The 7,989-nt window shown below is 36.5% G+C and overlaps 1 protein-coding gene across 5 annotated transcripts in view; it reads left to right on the forward strand.

The window, feature by feature from the left end:
• Positions 1–7,989, forward strand: part of kcna4 (potassium voltage-gated channel, shaker-related subfamily, member 4) — a gene marked incomplete at its 5' end in the record, with an annotated part of 116,274 nt that overhangs the window by 18,420 nt on the left and 89,865 nt on the right. For 3 of the 5 annotated variants that reach the window (XM_079605050.1, XM_079605053.1, XM_079605051.1), the window contains one exon: positions 6,478–6,692. Of the gene's footprint in view, positions 1–6,477 lie in introns of all 5 variants that reach the window. The other 2 variants (XM_079605049.1, XM_079605052.1) reach the window with 1 other exon arrangement.

The following is a 7,989-nucleotide window of genomic DNA, read 5'->3' on the forward strand; positions in this document are numbered from 1 at the left end:
AGCTAAAACGTCCGTACACTGTCGCAAAATTGGTTGCTCGTCCACTGGGGGAATGCAATGCAATGTTGCTGTTAGTAGGGTATACTGGTAAAAAACCCGTTAACAACAGCTATGTACACTATATACTCACTTTGATTTGTGCTTTAGTGTGGAAGAGACAAGAGATATAATTGTGTTTGTGGTCCTTAATCTCATTCATTTTTTTTTTAAATAATTTATTTCCATTGTCTGAGTTTCTTTAAAAAAAAAAAAAAAATTTAGTCACACTTTAGTTTAGGGTCCAGTTCTCACTATTAACTATGACTTTTGCCTCAATAAATCCCAATGACTGCTTATTAATAGTTAGTAAGGTAGTTGTTAAGTTTAGGTATTGTGTAGGATTAGGGATGTAGAATATGGTCATGCAGAATAATATCTGATGCTTTTTATGTATTAATATATGCTGCTTTATAAGTAATAAACAGCCAATATCCTAGTAATAAACCAATATCCTGTATCCAATATCCAATATCAATATCAATATCAATATCAATATCAATATTGGGTTGATACCCAATATCAACTAACTAGTTGATAGTGAGAATTGAACCCTAAACTATAGTGTTACCCTACGTTTTTTAGCTACATTTTTGTTCTTCCCATTTTCAAGTGAGACGTTTGCCTGACATGACAGGTGTATATGCGCTCCAGTCTTATTTCTACCCTGGACACAAGGTCACACTTCACTGTGCAACTAAATTAGTGAAGGCTTTTTTAAAAGCTTAATACAAAGTCTTGTGTCACATTGCAGGTAATACAGCAGCGTATATTCAGTGTACAAGACATGTGTCGTATTATAGGTCTCCAATTATCACACTTCATTCAAGTTTATAGAATTAGAGATGTTTGTGATGGATGAATCAAGAAAACGATCTCTAATTGTAAATGATTTGCTGTCAAACTCAAGGCTGTCTGACACAACGAAACTTCCTCTGATTAAAAATCAATGATCGCTCGACAGGGCATAGCACCTCACGTTGCCGTCTTCATTGTCTCACAGAGACCCCTGATGTAACCCTGATCGATTCTCATTCTTATGTTTTGATCAGAGGCATTCCGTACAGAGAGAGGCATTCTGTCTAGATGCCTTAGTCGTATGTGGTTGTGTTTGTGCCTCGTTTTGAGGGGGGCGGAGGAGGACGTCTTTGCTTTAATGATGTTCCATAGCCCCCGCCCCCGTGAGCGGGATGCCGCTAATTCGCACTGACGGTCTGTCATAGAGTCAGATGACTCAGAGGCACATCAGGCACATGTGCCTCCATTGTGCACACCCCCACCCCCCAATAAATCAGAATGCCGAGGGTTTCAGTGCTACACTTTGTCACACACTTACTACATGCTCTGCCTGCTACAGGGACGGCAGCCAAGAGGGAAAGAGGGATAAGAAGAGAGAGAGAGTCAGAGAGAACGAAATAGAAAAACAACAGCAGCTCTGTAGGCATTCAGGCAAGCCAAAGAGAGATAAATTGCTCATTGCTCAGGATAGATCTGCAGTAAATGATGTGAATTTCTGCTGTGGACATTTTGTTTTTGATTTAATGTGTATGATGGTCATATCAGGAATGAGTTTTTATTTATTTATAGAAAAACCAACAGGTTCTTCTATTGTGGTCATTTTTTGTTATTGTTGTTATGACCAGATTGATATTTATAATATACTGTATGTAGGCTTAGTAGTATAACACAAGCAAGATTGCTGTTGTTTCTGAGTATCATAGTTGTGTTGATATTGGCTGTGTTGACGTTCAGACCAATAGCACAGTTGCGTGTGTGATCTAGCTTTTATAGGCTACAGCAGTTCAATCAACAAAAACATTTTTTTTTTGGAGTAACTTGATGTTATAGACAGAATATTATCAGTTACTTTGTATATTTTTGCTTTACCCACAAAAGCCACAGTAAAATTAATCATGCAACAGTTTTGTGGCGTTTCTATGAATCATTCACATCCGAAATCGCATACTCTTGTGTGTAGGTTCTTATTTGAAAAAGTACTTTGCGACTGCTAAAAAAGTCTGGACGTACTAGATTCGCCATGTTGTCGTTATCATTTGACCTAGCGGCGTCAGTTACATCGCATTGCTGCCATTTACAAATCCTCTCTTGTGACCTCATGGGACAGTGAAGTGTCCATCGAAATGCACACTTCAGATTCCCTCTCTCCGAAGGTCATTAGTAGTAGTAGGTCATTGGGGTACTTTTTGCCTATTCTTTTATCAGTAGCCTACTGTAAATTCTGACAGACTTCTTTTGTCAAATATAGTTTCTTTTGCCTACTAAAGTAGAGAAGAATGCATTGTTAGATGCAACCAGTCACTTGATTCATTCTTGAACGAATCAGTGATTTTGAACAGTTGGTCAATGAATGATTCTTCACTTGTCGCCACCTACTGGCATATTGATGAAATATGCAGATAGGAAAAATCCCCATCACTAATGCACAGGCTGAGTGTAACAATGAAAAGTCCCAGTTCTGTTGGACTGTATATCAACACTCTTGGAACGCTGCTTATTCAATCAAATTGGTGGACAACAAGTGTGTAAATAATTATTAAATAAATAATTATTTATTTTTGTGTACAAAAAAGAAGAGTGACGTGTGTGTATATGAAATAACATTATTGTTAAAATGACTCATTTTGATTATTATCCTGAAACTAAATATATGTGTTCTCTCGTCGTTGATCCCAGCTGTACAGTAAATCTGAGCAGTGCTGCTTCAACCTCGCCAGAGTTCATGGGATTTGTGGTCGTTGTTGGATCCCTGTTCACAACACACACAAAAAGTCTGTGCAGGAGAGCTAAAATTAGCTACGGAATGAAATGTCTCAGAAAAAGGAAAATTGGACTCAATTACTGGACAATTCCTTATTCAGTCATGTTTTGACCTCTCCTGTGCCAGGAAAATATGAACGTCGTTTAGTAGCAGAGAGAGGAAAAAGAGGAGAGCATGCAAAGAGAGGGAGAATGTATTTGTTAGTCAGGGGCTCTGAGGGTACGCTTGTTTCCAGTGGCACGAATCAACTCAAAATATTACACTTTGATTAGACCATATGCTTGGCTGTTTTTATATGTTTGACTTCTCAGCATAGAAACAGATCTCACACATTTGATGGCTTGCCAGCCCAACAGTGTGCCAGTGTTTATTTATTACTTTAGTGTTTATTAAGAATTCAGATGTAAGAGGAGGATTAGAAAAAACAAACAGGCATTTCAAGTAGCTTAGACTTCCTAGTTGATTGCCAAAAGCAATCACATGCACAGTATTTACAGTATCTAAACAACTGCACAAAAGTCTAATTATATTAAGTTCTTGTATAGATAAAAATTCTATAGAGATAATTAAAATGATTAAAATGCAATGTGTAAAAAGTAATTTTATTATCTTGTAAACCATACATTTTTCAAAGATTATTTTGTTTTTCTGCTTACAAAGTCTGCATTTATTGAATACAGTGAAAACAGAAATATTAAGACATTTTATTACAATTTAAAACAACTGTTTTCTATTGATATATTTTAAAATGTATACATTATAATTTATTCCTGTGATGCAAAGCTGAATTTTCAGCATCATTACTCCAGTCTTCAGGGTCACATGATCCTTCAGAAATCATTCTAATATGCTGATTTGGTGCTTAAGAAATTTTCTTTCTTTCATTTCTTATTATTATCATCAATGTTGAAGTTTAAAAGAACAACATTTATTTGAAACAAAAACATTATAAGTATATTTACACTTTTGATCAAATACATTTTTGTCCTTACTGAATAAAAGTATTAATTTCTTTCAAAAATGAATCATGTTTTGACTTTTAATTGGTGTGAGTCAAGTCAAGTCAAGTCACCTTTATTTAATGCTTTTTACAATACAGATTGTATCAAAGCAGCTTCACAGTGATAACATGAAAATAATACAAGAAGTTTGATTCTAGAAGACAATTGTGTCAACGTCATCGTCCACCTGAAGTAAGGCAGATCAATAATATTGTTGAATATTAAATGTCTCCAACTAAGCAAGCCAAAGGCCAAGGCAACAGTGGCAAGGAACCAAAACTCCATCAGGTGACAGAATGGAGAAAAAAAACCTTGGGAGAAACCAGGCTCAGTCGGGGGGCCAGTTCTCCTCTGGCCAACGAACGAACAGTGTATGATTATGATTCAGGCAACATTACAGGTCAGAAGTCTGATTGGATCAGAACATTCACAATATTTATCCAGTTCCATCTGGTTGGAAGTCGGAATCACGCCGGTATGGAGACGAGTTTGTGTAGGCCTATATACATTAAACAGTTTATATATATATATATATATACATTTATTTCAGATTTTAAAATATATGTATCATATTTGACAGCTAAATGTATCAAATTTGTCAACAAACATGTCCTATGAGCTTGATCAACTAAATTGTATACCTTATACGCAATTTAATTTAAGCTATATATAATCAAAAGAAAAGTCAACATGTCAACAAAAGTAGACATAACTGCGAACGTTAACAAACATCATCTTGCAGTGCTTTCAGTATCTTGTGTGACTGTCTCTATTCAAGAGATCATAATTCATCGGATGTTTTGTTTTCCCACACATTTTGGCAGGCAAAAGGGTTACATTTCTGGACCAGTGTGACGTGTTGGTGCTGCTCTGGCATAATAATTGTTCATCTGTTCTGTTGGACAGCTGAAATCTTATTGGACTTAGATGAGCAGCCTTCAATATGTAGTGTCTTTCTTGCCACTTTGGTACGTGACATGAGCAACGGCACCCCGTGGCCCTCGCTATTGCCACAGCTGGCATTTTAGGCATTGTGGAATGCAAAGAAAATGACTAATTGTGGGCTTTCTTGCACTGATAACCCACAACTTATCTGGCATGGGTTTGACCTCTATGGTTAAAAGTACATGTCATTTTATCTTTCAGGCGATTGTCCCATTGTAAATTCAAGCTGTGTTGTAAATGACCTGAAGGAATAGTTCAACAAAAACTGTAAATTCTCACCTGTTCTCACTCGTTGCAACCCTGAAATACTTTCTTCAGTGGAGCTCAAAAGGAGATGTTAGGCAGACTGCTGTCTTATTCCATAGCATATTTGTCCATACAATGAAATAAAATGTTGACTGAGGCTGTCATTCTGCCTAACATCTCCTTTATAGCGTTATAGATTTATAACATACCTTCATTTTCAAAAGCGTTTTTTCATTTATATGTGTTTTTAAATGTGCACAAGTTGACTTTTGTGTCGAGCAGAATATGCATGGTATTACCTAAGGCGAATATCCAACAGCATTTTTGTGTCCTTGAAGGGCACTGCGGGAAGGGGACGCTACTGGGTTGTTCCAGATGGAAGTGAGCGACCAAATACCGAGGCCATTATAGGGTACATGTGATTGAGGAAGTCATTTTAAAATGTATGGTTATGTGATCCTGAGTGGTGTATCCTCCTGATTCATTTTGAACACTGAGGTTCTACAACAGTCTTAACAGTATGAATTTGACTCTTATATTATGAAGATATAAGTGTAAGGCAGTAATCTACACTACCAAAATTTTGGGGTCAGTAAGATATGATATGTTTTAGAGAAATTAATTAATTTATTTTATTCAGTAGGGACACATTAAATTGATAAAGAATGACAGTAAAAACAATTATGTTCCAAAAATAAAATGCTGTTCTTTTGGACTCTGTTTATCAAAGAATCCTGAACAAATATATTAAGCAGTTTATTTTCAACTTTTCTTCAACATTTATAAGAATAATAAATGTTTCTTGAGCACCAATTCAGTGTATTGATTTCTGAAGGACCATGTGACACTGAAGACTGGAGAAATTATGCTGAAAATTCAGCTTTGCCATCACAGGAATAAAATACTGGTACATTTTTTTATATATTAAAACAATTAAAAAACAATTCATTTTAAATTGTAATATTTCACAATATTGCTGTTTTCAATGTATTTTTGATAACATAAATGCAGTCTTGATGAGCATGAAATAATTATTTCAAAAACATTTTCCAATTTGATATAAATGTATATATTTTGAGCTAATTCAGTATATCACTGTGCCACATATGAGACCATAATCCATGCTCACTTCAAGTGCCCTTTGGATTGAGTTGGGCACTTTTGAATGAATTCACCTTTAATCTCATTAGCTTGTTGTTATTGTTGTTGTTGAGCAATGGTGAAGAACTGTATGTTCTTTATAGGTGAAGGTTGTCTGGGTTCATGTGCCAGACAGGACAATTTTCTGTGTGTCACTTGACACTGCTCTTCGTTGTCTCTGTAAATACTGACTCCGTAATGACGCTGAGGAAACTCTTACTTTAATTTGCTTCTGCCAGGTGAAGGACCTCGAGTAAAATATGATAGTTGACCATTTAAATGGTAAAAGTCAGTAATCAAAAACTTTTTGTTGTTTCCTTTCTGTTGCAGTGTTGTGAGTCTTGTCGAGACTTTTCCGTCAGCCTTTGGACTCCAACAGAGGGGAACAGCCATGATTGACAGTCACTGGACGGCAAGTGGACGGGACGGACCCATCGACACAGGTGTCACTGAAGCCACTGCTGGACATCAGATAGACACTGGACATCAGACACTGCAGCCTCTCTCCGCTGAGCATTAAGACAGGAAGTCCATCATCAAGCCAGGTGTCAAACTGTTTAAGATCCGCCCCAATAAATGCCTTAAAGACACAATACACTACATCTACACTACATGTAGAGGAACCTGCAGCTGGAGACTTCTATAAAAAAAGCTTGACATGTTTTCATTTTTCTCTTTATGAGTGAATCAGTGTCTTGCAAGAACAGATGTGAATATTTTCTTATAATAGAGAAATATTTGTTTGGGTGTAATTCTGCCACTTTTTTTTGTGGTAGGCCTGGTGAAAGCTGTTAAATTTAAGTGAAGGGAAAGTCTACTGTCTGTCTGTGGCAGCCTCTTTCATCTAGTTTTATCTCTTTTCATTTCCTAAACCAAAAGACTACCAGCTGAAATGGAGAAATTCAGCGGCAGTGCTCAATGATGTCAGTCTGGACGGGTCACACATTTACAGTATGAATGCAGGGTCAAATCACATTCCCCTCAGCACCAGACTCATTGCTTTTGCTCAAATTTTCAATGATCAAGAACAGTCTGCTTTTAGATTAGAGTATCTGTGTCTGTGTCATCAAACCCTAAATGTTTTTAAAGGGATAGTTGGCCCAAAGATCCTGAAAATGCTGTCGTGACTTACTTACCCATATCATGTTATTCCAAACCTGTATGACTTTATTTTTTCTGCAAAATACCTTAGTGTTTTGTTTTTATCCATACAATGCAAGTCAATAGCTACGTTTACATGCACCCAAATAATCTATTTGCAGAACATGATTTCACCAAGTACAACATGTTCCTGGATCAACATCTTTGTTGATCCTGGAACAACATTCCAATCAACCAATCAGATTTGAGGGATAAGTTCACAGTTTATTTCAAGCTTAGGCTTACAACCAGGGTGAGGTGCTTCTACATCAGTGTTATTCACCTCTGATTTTAGGGATAACTTATGGGTAGGGTTTAGGATTAAATTTTCGGACAGGAGTGTTTTTCCAGGATCAACAAAATATGTTGATCCAGGAACACGTCTAACTCGGAAAAATCAGGACATGCACTCTATTTATAGTCAGATAGAAGGCTCAGTCAGACTAAAACGCGTACATGTAAACATCTCTATTAATTTAAATTACGATCAGATTGAATGGGATGGTGTAGACCTGAAGTAATAAGATTAACAGGAAAAAATTACACATGGAAACGCTTGAATCCAACTATTTTCTCAATCGGATTCATAAATACCTTGCACACATGCGTAGTTCTGTCATATGTACTATTTGCGTTTTACGAACGTGCGTATGTTGAATTCTCACGTCTTACGAACTGGTCAGTGGAAGAGACTATATTTAC

Source organism: Phoxinus phoxinus, assembly GCF_949152265.1.
Source record: "Phoxinus phoxinus genome assembly, chromosome: 2".
NCBI classification, from domain to species: Eukaryota; Metazoa; Chordata; class Actinopteri; order Cypriniformes; family Leuciscidae; genus Phoxinus; species Phoxinus phoxinus.